The 12500-nt window shown below is 37.6% G+C and overlaps 1 non-coding gene across 1 annotated transcript; it reads right to left on the bottom strand.

Moving 5' to 3' along the window:
• Window positions 1-11532: 11532 nt before the first annotated feature.
• LOC140852998 (small nucleolar RNA R71) lies at window positions 11533-11639 on the bottom strand. The gene has a single exon (XR_012136075.1). It is a non-coding gene; the product is annotated as a small nucleolar RNA R71 (small nucleolar RNA).
• Between the last annotated feature and the right edge of the window lie 861 nt (window positions 11640-12500).

Raw genomic sequence — 12500 nt, 5'->3', positions numbered from 1 at the left:
ATCAGATTGTTCACATTGTATTTCAAAATATCAAATCCATCTGATGGATTACCCTGGCCAAGGTTTTGCTAAATTGAAATACAGTGACTCATTCTTCTCCAACTCTTGGAGTGGTCAATCCCATCTCGATCACACTCTGACTTCGTAAGTACTTGACTATGCCCAGAAGCCTTCCGTCACTGAATTAAAAATTCAGTTAGTCCAGTACCAAAGCACAGTGAGTTGCTTGCAAGTCACTGAGGCGATCTCAGGTCTAAGGGACACTTATACCTATATCCCATCAGAGACATTCTCGACAGTAGAATGCTCTGGAGTTTGTCACGTTCAATGATGATGTACCTTTACATCTCACATGTATGCCATACCAGTATCTTCACACTCTTTGGTTAAGAGGACAACCAACCCATATGGCCTACAGCGATCTATGCTCGATAGAAGCTGTCGTCCTTATTAACAGCCTATCATTTGGTCGTGAACAGTTTTAAGGACTAATCGATAAATTCTCTCTTTATCAAACTTAAATAGTCCTAAGGACTTCATCATAACAACGAAATTCATTAGAAGATGAAAGCTTATGACGAAAATACCAAAAATATATTTTATTTATTAACAAATCAATTACAATACTTGGTTGCTCAACCATCAACAGCTTGATGATTGACTTTTGAGACATATTTTTCAACAACTCCCACTTGTCTTAAAGCCACTCGGCACAGTATCTAATATCCATCTTCGACTTGTGGTTGTCGAACTCTTTTATCGCCAGGGCTTTAGTGAAGGGGTTGACCAGATTTTTCTTTTCGTCGATCTTTTGAAGATCGACGTCATCTCGATCCATGATCTTCCAGACCAGGTGGAAGTGGTGCAAAATTTGCTTCGTCCGCTGGTGTGCTTTGAGTTTCTTTGCTTGAGCTATGGCACCAGTGCTGTCGTAGTAGAGCAGAACCGAACCATCGAGGGAGGGTGCTACTCCGAGCTCGGTGATGAATTTTCTCAGCCACACAGCTTCCTTCGCGGCATCCGATGCTGCGATGTACTCCATCTCACAAACAGAGTCTACCACAGTATGCTGCTTGAAACTCTTCCAGCAGATAGCTCCACCATTCAGAGTAAAGATATAACCCGATACACTTCTACTGTCATCATGGTCAGATTGAAAGCTGGAGTCTGTGAACCCCACAAGTTTCAGATCTGACTCACCATAAACTAACCATTGGTCCTTAGTATTTCTCAAATACTTAAGGATGGCTTTAATCACTCTTCAGTGATTTTCTCCAGAATCAGATTGGTATCTACTCACTACTCCTAGTGAGTATGCCACATCTGGTTTTGTATATGTCATGGCATACATGATAGATCCCATGGTCGAAGCATATGGGACTCTATTCATACGCTCTCTCTCTTCAGGAGTTGTTGGACAATCCTTCTTAGAGAGAAAAATTTTATGGCCTATCGGTAGATAGCCCTTCTTGAAATTCTCCATGCTAAACCTCTTCAGCACAGTGTCTATGTACATGGACTGGGATAATCCAAGCATCTTTTTAGATCTATCCCTATAGATCTTCATTCCTAGGATGTAGGATGCTTCACCCAAATCCTTCATGGAGAATTACGATGACAACCAAACTTTTATTTCTTATAGTGCAGGGATATCATTTTCGATTAAGAGAATGTCATCCACATACAAGACAAGGAATACCACAACTGGACCATTTACCCATTTATAGATGCAGGGCTCTTCTCCATTCTTAACGAAGCAATACATTTTGATCACCTTATCAAAACGCATGTTCCAACTCCGAGAAGCTTGCTTCAATCCATAAATGGATCTCTTAAAGCTTGCACACCTTGGACTCATCTGTGGATGTAAACCCCTCAGGTTGTATCATATACACCTCTTCGATCAGCTCTCCATTCAGGAAAGCTGTCTTTACATCCATTTGCCAAATCTCATAATCCAGATGGACAACTACTGCAAGCAATATCCAAATGAATTTGAGCATTGCCACAGGAAAAAATGTCTCGTTATAGTCAATACCATAACGTTGATGATATCCCTTGACAATCAGACGGGCTTTATAGGTCTCCACCTTTCCGTCTGCATCCCTTATCCTTTTGAACACCCATTTACACCCAATGGATTTAACCCTTTCAGGTGGGTCAACCAATGTCCATACATCGTTGACCTTCATGGATTTCATTTCGGATTTCATGGCTTCAAGTCATTTCTCGAAATTAGATCTCTGCATTGCATCCATATAGGTGATCGGATCCTCATCGTTCTCATCGAGTTCGATGGGATCACCATCCCGGACCAAGAAACTGTAGTATCTGTCCGGCTGATGCGGTACTCTACCAGATCTCTACCAGATCGTCTTAATGGTACAGATACATTGGGCTCCGGATCTGATCTAATCAAATCCGACTTAGGTTCAGCTATTGGTGTCGATCCTTCTACCTGTTGAACTTCATCAAGTTCAACCTTAGAGGCAATGGTTCCTTCACCAAGGAACTCTTTTTCTAAAAAGATTGCCTTAAGGCTGACGAACACTTTTTATTCATCAGCATAGTAGAAAAAATATCTTTTGGTCTCTTTGGGGTACCCGATGAATGTGCATTTGTCAAACCTAGGTCCAAGTTTGTTTGTGACTAATCGTTTGATATAGGTCGGGCACTCTCAGACCTTAAGGTATGCAAGTGCTGGCTTACGCCCTGTCCATATCTCATATGGAATCTTAATTATAGACTTACTTGGAATCCTATTTAACAGATAACAGGCCGATTCGAGTACATATCCCCAGAAGGATATCGGCAAGTTGGAAAAATCCATCATGGATCGGATCATGTCTAACATAGTCCGATTTCTGCTTTCAGACACACCATTATGCTGTGGTGTTCCTAGAGGAGTCCATTGGGAGAGAATCCCATTCTCTCCTAGATATGTGAGAAACTCATTAGAAAGATATTCTCCTCCTCGATCAGATCGAAGAGTTTTAATACTCTTTTCAGTTTATTTTTCTATTTCACTTCGGAATCGTTTGAACATTTCAAATGAATCCAACTTACATTTCATCAGATAGACATATCCATATCTGGATAGATCATCCGTGAAAGTTATGAAGTAGAAATATCCACCTCTAGCACTTGTGCTCATGGACCCGCATACATCAGTATGTACTAGGCCCAAGAGCTCAGTAGCTCTCTCACCTTTTTCAGTAAAAGGTGATTTGGTTATTTTACCAAGAAGACATGACTCACAGGTTGGAAGTGATTCACAATCACTGACTTTGAGGATTCCCTCTTGAGTCAACCTGTTTATTCTGTTCTTGTTTATATGACCTAGCCAACAGTGCCATAAGTAGATATCTGACACACTATCTAATCTAGGGTACTTGTCAGTAGAATAGACTCTTATCGGGCTTGATCTTTCTAGTCTGGCCCTACACTGATGTCCCAACCTGATCTTGCACCTTCTTCACTTTCTTCTTCTTGTTCTTCTTCCCTTTTTTAAAAGATCGAGAACCAGAAGACAAACCTCCCACTAAGTTCACCGACTCTTTGTGGAGTTGGTGATCCTTCTCAAAGTTTTGAAGCAACCCCAGTAACCCGTGATAGTTTATTTCAGGCTTTGTCATTCTATAATGAGTGAGGAATGGGAGATAAAACTTGGGCAGTGAGTTTAGTATTGCATCTTTCCCAAGCTGCTCATGCAAGAAAAAGCCGAGCTTGCTCAATCGTTTCATCAGCTCGATCATGTACAATACATGATTAGTGACAGAGGCACCATCCCATATTTTGGCGTTGAAGATGGCACAACTAGTCTTGTGCCTCTCCACGTCATCGGATGTGCCAAAGGCATCCTCCAACACTTGAAGCATGTCCTTTGGCTAAGCTGTCTCGAATCTACGACTGAACTCGTCGCTCATGGCAGCCAGCATGATACAGCGCACCGTGGTCCGATCACTAAGCCACTTCTGGTAAGTATTTCTGATTGTTCCACGTGCATTGGCAGCTGACTCTTCAGGTGTAGGATCCATTATCACATATAGGATCCGTTCATACTCCAGGACTATCTTCAACTTTCGGTACCAACTACCGAAGTTGGGTCCCACCAACTTATCATTGTCCAACAATGATCGGAGCGATAGGGAAGTGGCCATATCTGCTCAAAGGAAAATCATAACCTAATTAGTAATTGATTCATTAAACCTAAAGATTTGGACTTTAATCAAAAAAATTTTCTCACTATTTTATTCGAATTGGTAGCCTCTACCTTCAATTCGAGGAATTACCCTAATTTCTTAGTGGGTACTAGAATCCACTTAGATTGCACACAAGTCCAACTTTGGTTGGCCAACCCATGTATATCTAAGGGTAGGTTCATAATCAATTATTTCTCTAAATAATTTTTAGTAATTTTAATTTTCTCCAGAAATCTAATCAGTAGGCTTTGGCCTCCACTGTAAGGATTCGATTAGGTTCAACCATTAACATGACCATACTTGGTGCATCTAACTAACGAATGATTAAGCCCAACTTTGGTTGGCTCACCTAACCACCATTAGAGAGACACTTCCAAGTCGTCATATGATGAGTGATAATTCCATTAGTCAACAAGCACTAGACCTTTGGGTCTGCAATGATTATTGAGTTTATGGACTCATTATCAAACACCTTAATAGGAGGCTATGACTCAGTTATCTCCATAACTTTATCATTTTAAGGACAATAATTTTAGAAGATTTAAATGATTTAGAGAATGAGGTCAGATGAACTAGCTTATCATGATCCTCCCATTGGCTTCACCAAGTCAGCTTAAGGGAGACCATTAAAAAGGCTGGTCTAGGAGCACCTAAATCGGTCACACTGATTTACCTAGCTGACATGGGTCAACTCGAATAGTCAAGTGATCCGATCAAAACATAATTTCACTAAGCGACCAGGTAAGTTCGATCAGTGGGAGGGTCGGTCAAAGCTTGCCTTAGACACCATAAAAAATGATCAGATAAGCAGGCTCCCAATTAAAAACCACCGGTCTGGTTTACCTTAGACACCAACTGGTTTAATTAGTTTCGATTAGATCAACCTAACAGTTCATGCTAGACCGCGTAGTCAAGAATCAAGTCCATTTGGTTCTCGTTAAAGATATGGACTTGACCAACTACAACTATTGTAATTGATCTAGAGAAATCCTTGACCTAATCTAAGACAACAATTGATTAGATTTAGTCAATTCTCTAATTAAGTCCATCTTTAATCTAACCATAGGTCTAATCAAATTAATGGACCTAATTTCCACTAACCCATTAACCCAATGTGTTATGGTTTGTGTCTTAGGTTCTTCAATTCATAATTCTAGAATCTAATTAAACAGCTTCTTAATTCTTAATTAAGTTTTAGGCTGAGGGTTGGGTTCGGCTTTTCAAAAATAATTTTTATATTTATAAAATAATTTTATAATATGGTTCTACCAACCATATTGCATGTTTGATTCATAATCAAGATGCAAGTGAAATAAATATGAAACTACTTTAGATCTAATCTAAACAGGTTCATGTAATTGAAACAATTTCAACTTTAAACAATTTGTTTGCACAAAAATTATTAACAAAGAGATTTTATTTTAGATTTAAATATCTTTTAAATCTAATAAATCATAAATTTAATCTAGATCATATCTAACAAATTTATGATTAAAGATAGATCTACACAAACTAGGACACTTTTACACTGTAAGGGATAAACCTTACAGTAGGACAACCTTGCAGTTCGTGATTGATCTAAAATTTTAAATTTAGATTTAATAATTAGATTATAAATTAGATCTAATCTAAGAAATAATCTAAGTATGCATAAATAATCATGTAATAAATAACCTGGCTCTGATACCAATTGAAGGAACCAGATCTAGGGTTTCAGGGTTAGATCTTGAAACTTTTTCAAGATCAGACAGCGGAAGACTAAAATAAATCAAAATTTATTTTTCAAAATTAGAGAATTTCTAGATCTAAGATCTTATTAAATAATTATTACATAGCATTAAATTAAAAATTAAAATATATAGAGCATAAACTACATGTTGATCATATCAACATGTTTCTATACTACATCTAATGTATGTATTAAACAATAGATCAGATCTATAACCTTGCAAGTTAGACGTTCTAATCTTGCTGATCCAGATTTAAGGATGATGTTGCAAACCGCACATGCATCCGATCTCTAGGAGTCATCCACATGAGCCCACGAATCTCGATCAGAAGTCCTGCTTCAGAAAATCAGCACAGTATGCTAGTACTGCGCTGATCCTTCTTCGATGGTTGATCAGGTGCCTCCTTCTTCTTGATTTGGACTCTTCCAAAGATGAAAAGTAGAAGGAGGAGTTTCAAATCTGAAACGCTCTCAAAAAACTCAAGATGGAGGAAGAAAAGAGATGAAACTAACAACCCTAGAAGAATACCCTCTTCTTCTTCTCTTTACTCTCTCCTAGACACTCTATCTTGTGTCTATTATATCTCCATGACCCAAAGGTTTTTCTCTCTGATTTTTGGATGCTCCAAAGGTCTCTCAAATCTCTATATTCTTCAAAAATTTTATGAAGAAACTCATTTTATAGAGAGAGATATGATAGAGTCCTTGTCTAGGTCAAATACCTAGTCAAGGCTTATCCAAACATGACAAGATAAGGGATGCCCAACTTTTGGGCTTCTCCTCCTTATTTTTGTGCATGGACCACCAGCAAAGGGTGCACAATATGTGCCCTAAAAGTCATAAAAATTTCAAAAAAAATTTGGATAAATTCGGTGCAAAAAGGAAAGAGTTTTGCATTTCTAAAACTCTATCTCATAGAATTTGAAATCCAAACTTATTCCTACTTTGATTTAATCCACAACCACTTTCCATGTATGAAAGAAGAGAGGAAACCTTTTGGACATGGGAAAGAACTGGGAGAGAGCTTTTGTTGCACAAAATAAGAGGGGATTGGCATGGAATAAGAGAGAGGGCGTAGGGGGGGCTTATATGGCGTAAGGTGGAATCCTAGTCTTACTAGGATTCTATCTTATGATTTATTTTAATTTGATTTCTCAAATCAAATCAAACCAAAATTATATCAACCCAATTAAAATAGGTCTTAACCCAATTAAGAACCTAATTTAATCAGATTAAATTAGATTTAAATCTGATTTAATTTTTTAATCAAATTAAAAATTAGGTTGACCCAAGTCCTAATTGAACTAGGACTAGTTTTTTTCTTGCACTTGGCTTATCCAATAAACCAATTGGACTTGATCCAATTAAGTCCAAACTAAATTTAATTAAATCATATTCAATTAGACTTAATCTCAGCCCATTAGCTTAATCAAATTAAGTCAATTAGCAATCGAATTGCTAATCGATCCTCCTGCAACACTTGCACTAGGTTAAATGTCAATCGTATTGATCATTTAACCCTAGAACGATTCTTAATCATTGATCAACCATCCGATCAGATTATGAACTCTAATGTGTGTGACCTCATAGGTTCGAACCTAAGTTGGTAGCACAGAAATAAATTTTTGTACCAATCAAAATAACCATCTAGCAATGGTACCCGACGACCGAATAGGTCGAATGTGTAGAACAACATCCTTAGAACCCATGCGGATATAGTTTTCATATAATTCATCTCTTTGATCAAAATGATCATAGAACACCTCAGAGTTCAACTGTCAACTCTGATCAGGTTGTCCACATTGTATTTTAAAATATCAAATCCATCTAATGGATTATCCTGGCCAAGGTTTTGCTAAATTGAAATACAGTGACTCATTCTTCTTCAACTCTTGGAGTGGTCAATCCCATCTCGATCACACTCTGACTTCGCAAGTACTTGACTATGCTCAGAAGCCTTCCGTCACTAAATTAAAAATTTAGTTAGTCCAGTATCAAAGCACAGTGAGTTGCTTGCAAGTCACTGAGGCGATCTCAGGTCTAAGGGATACTTATACCTATATCCCATCAAAGATATTCTCGATAGTAGAATGCTCTAAAGTTGGTCACGTTCAATGATGATGTATCCTTACATCTCACCTATATACCATACCAATGTTTTCACACTTTTTGGTTAAGAGGACAACCAACCCATATAGCCTACAGCGACCTATGCTCGATAGAAGCTATCGTCCTTATTAACAGCTTATCATTTGATCGTGAACAGTTTTAAGGACTAATCGATAAATCCTCTCTTTATCAAACTTAAATAGTCTTAAGGACTTCATCATAACAACGGAGTTCATTAGAAGATGAAAACTTATGATGAAAATATCAAAAATATATTTTATTTATTAACAAATCTAATTTATGTCACAAATTGACATAAAAAGTATCAATTAATATCTAAATTATCTAAATTATTAAAAAATTGATACTTGTTATTATATTTTACAGAAGAAGAGGTCATCAATAGAAAGAACAAGGAAAGAGGATTCCAACGATGCAAATTTTATGCAAAACGGAGTTAAATTGACCCAGAAATTGAAGAATGAAGAAAGAAGACTCAATTGGGTCAAACCCGAGTCAAATCAGATCAAAAATTGGTCAAAAATCAACTGATTTGATGATCTGGTTAGCCGCCTGATCCACAGCAACAGGCGCCTGGACCATGGACCCATCGGCGCACCATAAACCAGCCAATCAGCGAGTCTCGACTCACCAGAACGCATCGCGAGCCCGATCCACGCGCGCGGTCCAGGGCTCATGAGGAGAGAGAAGAAGGTCCGAAGGACAACCTAGTAACTTCACATCACTCGATGGTCCGATCAAGATCCAACGCTCCATATTTTTGCGCCATCGGACGGCCACCATCGCAGTCGGTCAAGATCCAACCGTAATCAAGGCAATTGCAAGAATCAATAAACACTAGGACAACACAGGATCCTTCTGCAGCGCGATCCAACGGACGAAATCTTCCAGTGCCTTGATCGGATGGTCCGCGATGCATCCGACCTGATCCCATCTCTGCAGCGCGATCCAACGACAACGCTTCACCCAGATCATGATCCGACGGCCCAGAATCGCTCCCGATTTGATCTATTTGATGAATTGGGTCCTTTAGATGAAGATTGGACGGCTGAAACAATTTCTAGGGTTTCTTGATGGATTTAAGTGCTTTTTGAGCGAGATTTGAGCCCCTAAACCCCCCTAACAGCCCTCTAAAGCCTTTTAGTCCCACATCTAAAGTTTTGAAAACCTTATAACCCCCAAATGTCTATAAAAAGCCCCGAAAGGCCCTTGTTTTAATGATTCTTTCCTTCCGATCAAGCTTGTAACCCTAGATAGTGGGGTTTTTAGCTTTCTTCTCAAGCCTCGAGCTTTGAGATTTTTATAATAATTTTTTTTTTTATATATAAAATCTTATTTTTATGCAATTTTATCTCTTTACATTATGCAATTTATTTTTCTTGCAATTAGGATAGTTTAATTTATGCAATTTAATTTCTTGCAATTAGGTTAGTTTAAATTATGCAGTTTAAATTTATGCAATTAGGATAGTTTAATTTATAAAATTAGGGTAGTTTATTTTTCTGCATTTAAATTTTGTAAGTAGATTTAGATCATGTCTAGCTAAGCATCCCTTCTAGGGTTTGCGATGAAGCTAGATCATGAGTAGGGATTTTACATAGGGTTCTTTCTTTTTTTTAGGATTTCTTTTTCTTCCTCGTTTGCCAAGAATTTTTGATGAACTACAGTTGGGTCAGAGTCCCTTCATAGTTCATGCTTGATTCAGTGCATAGGAGGAGAAAACCCTAAGGGATCCTAGTTACTACTCCCCTGTAAAGAATCTTGATGGGTTATCGTTGGGCCTTAGTCCCTTCATAATCTATGCTTGGAAAAGACAAGAGGAGTAGTCGTTAGGATCAATAAGAAAAATTCTAGGTAGAATTCTCTAATCTAGATCTAGTGGATTCAAAAAAAAATCCTAGATCCTTAGTCTTATTGTCTTTAGCAAACAACTTTCGATTTTCGATTTTCGTTAAAGCTCGCTTGAGTATAGATTTGAAAATTATTTTTAAACCAAATCTCTGTGGGATCGACCCGTACTCGCTGGTCGTGCTACTCTGCACACTATGCGCTTGCGATTTTATTTACAAATTTTAAGATTTGCACATCAAGTTTTTGGCGCCGTTGCCGGGGATTTGGCATTTTAAATTATTTTCAAATATTTGTTCTTCATGCTTTATAACTCTCTTTCTTTTTCCTTTAGGTTTCTAGATTTAGTTGGTGATTGCTGGAAAACTCAGGTACGCTTCTAATTTTTCTTTTATTATTTTAGTTAATTACTTTTCCTTTTAGACCTAATCATTTGAATTTATTTAATCATAAAAAAAATAATAATAATAAAACAAAACAAAAGATATTTCATAATCGTGAAGTAAAATATCAAAATAAAAAAAAATCTAAATAAAATCTTTTACATTCTTGGTCATCTTGTTTATTTGCATTTGCATTTTCATAATTAATCTAAGGGCATCAACCCATTAACAATATAAGGTGGGGATTTCATTACCCTTTCTTAGCCCAAAAACCATCTCCATCATATTGCATTACCTAGACCTTTAATCTTAAAATCAATTAGACGTCAACCTTAAGGAATTCGAGCTCAATAGGACAAGGAACCCTAAGAGTTCTACCAAGTTTGAGTTGTTTGATTAGTTGGTGTCTAGGCAAGTCCCTGAGGGTGGTTTGTTAAATTGGTTCAGTTGCTGGCCTGGCCAACTCGTTTGGTGTCTAGAAAGGCAACGATGAGTGAACCTCCCACCTCTTATACTTACCTGGCTAACTAGTTGACCAATCTCCACTTGGAAAGCTTGAAGGGTCATCTTGGAACAGTTATGAGCTGTCTAGATTTAGGTTAACCCTAGGATAGATTGAGTTTAATTTATTGTTTCACTTGTTTGAAAAATAAAAAAAAAAAATTTATTAAAATTTAATTTAATTTGGTTACTTTTCTTTAGATTTAGGACTCCTTAGGATCTTTTCTTTAGAACTTTTTCTCTTTTCTTTCTTTTTCTTATACATAAAAATTTAAAAAAAAAATTATATAAACATCGAGAACCGTACACCTCGTGTGTGGAGAAGAGTGTCGGGTCGTCTAGTTAGAATTGAGTCAATTCCTGTTGTTCCAATGGCTGAGCCAATCCAACCCATGACCCTTAAGGATTATGTTATCCAGTTGGCTCCATCCAACCATCTTGTATCAGGTTGCCACAACCCACAGCTAACAATTTGAAATCAAACCTCAAATTCATAAATATGCTTCCAAAATTCACAGGATTAGAGGATGCTTATATATTTATTAGAGAATTTGAGGAGGTATGTGCAACCATGAAACTGCAATTGACAGAGAATGAGGTCAAACTTAGATTAATCAACTTTGCTCTTAAGGATAATGCTAAGAAGTGGCTTTATAGTCTGCCAAACTATTCTGTCACTACCTGGAGGGCTTTGTGAGAATATTTTTAAAAAAGTATTTCCCCCATCATAAAAACAGCTAGGATTAGGAATGAAATAAATCAATTTTACCAACTAGCTGGTGAATCATTTTGGAAGTACTTTGATCGTTTCAAGAATCTTTTGACCCAATGCCCACACCATGGAATAGAAACTTGGAGACTATGCCAGATCATCTATGAGGGGTTAGATTCAAACTCAAAAACCATGCTAGAGTCCATGTGCCAAGGCCAATTTATGGACAAAGAAACTACTGAAGCTTGGCAATTCTTAGAAGACCTAGTCGAGAAAAATTTACAGTGGGAAACAACTAGGAAACCTGATAAAGCTACACCTTCAAGAGGAGGAATGCATCAAATTCAACCAACCCTAGCATCAGAGGCCAAGATTGCAACCTTAACACGTAGATTGGAAGCCTTAGAATTACAGAGACCAGCCAATGTAAATCAAATATCTGCACCCATGTGTAAAGGGTGCAATGCACCAGACCATGTCTTAGAAGAATGTTCCTACTCGAATGAGTGTACACAGATGAATGCCACCTATCAAAAAACCATTGAACAATCTTTATGCACCCACATATAACCCAGGTTGGAGAATCACCCGAATTTCTCATGGTCCCAGAATCCTAATGTAGGCAATCCAAATTTCAATCAGTAAAATCTAAGGTCCAACCCAGTGATGAACAACCCGCCAGGCTTCCATGATAATGACAAGAAAATTACCTCTTTAGAGAAAAGCCTAGAAGCCATGATGAAGACACATACCAGCTTTATGCAAACTACGGATCAACTCATAAATAATAACACCCAAGCTATAGCCCGTCTGGAAATGCAAGTAAGTCAGCTGGCTTCGACCATTAGTGAAACGAGAATATGGTAGGTTACCTAACCAACCTGAGCCAAATCCTAGGAACCAATGATCCACGACCCAACAAGAAAACCAAGTTAATGGTGTAAATGCCATTCATACCTTAAGATCGGAAAAACAAATAGACAATAAGGTAGTTG

Source organism: Elaeis guineensis, chromosome 12 (genome assembly GCF_000442705.2).
Source record: "Elaeis guineensis isolate ETL-2024a chromosome 12, EG11, whole genome shotgun sequence".
Classification (NCBI taxonomy): domain Eukaryota; kingdom Viridiplantae; phylum Streptophyta; class Magnoliopsida; order Arecales; family Arecaceae; genus Elaeis; species Elaeis guineensis.
Note: the sequence above shows the minus strand (reverse complement) of the source record. Positions and strands in the feature narration are given on the sequence as shown.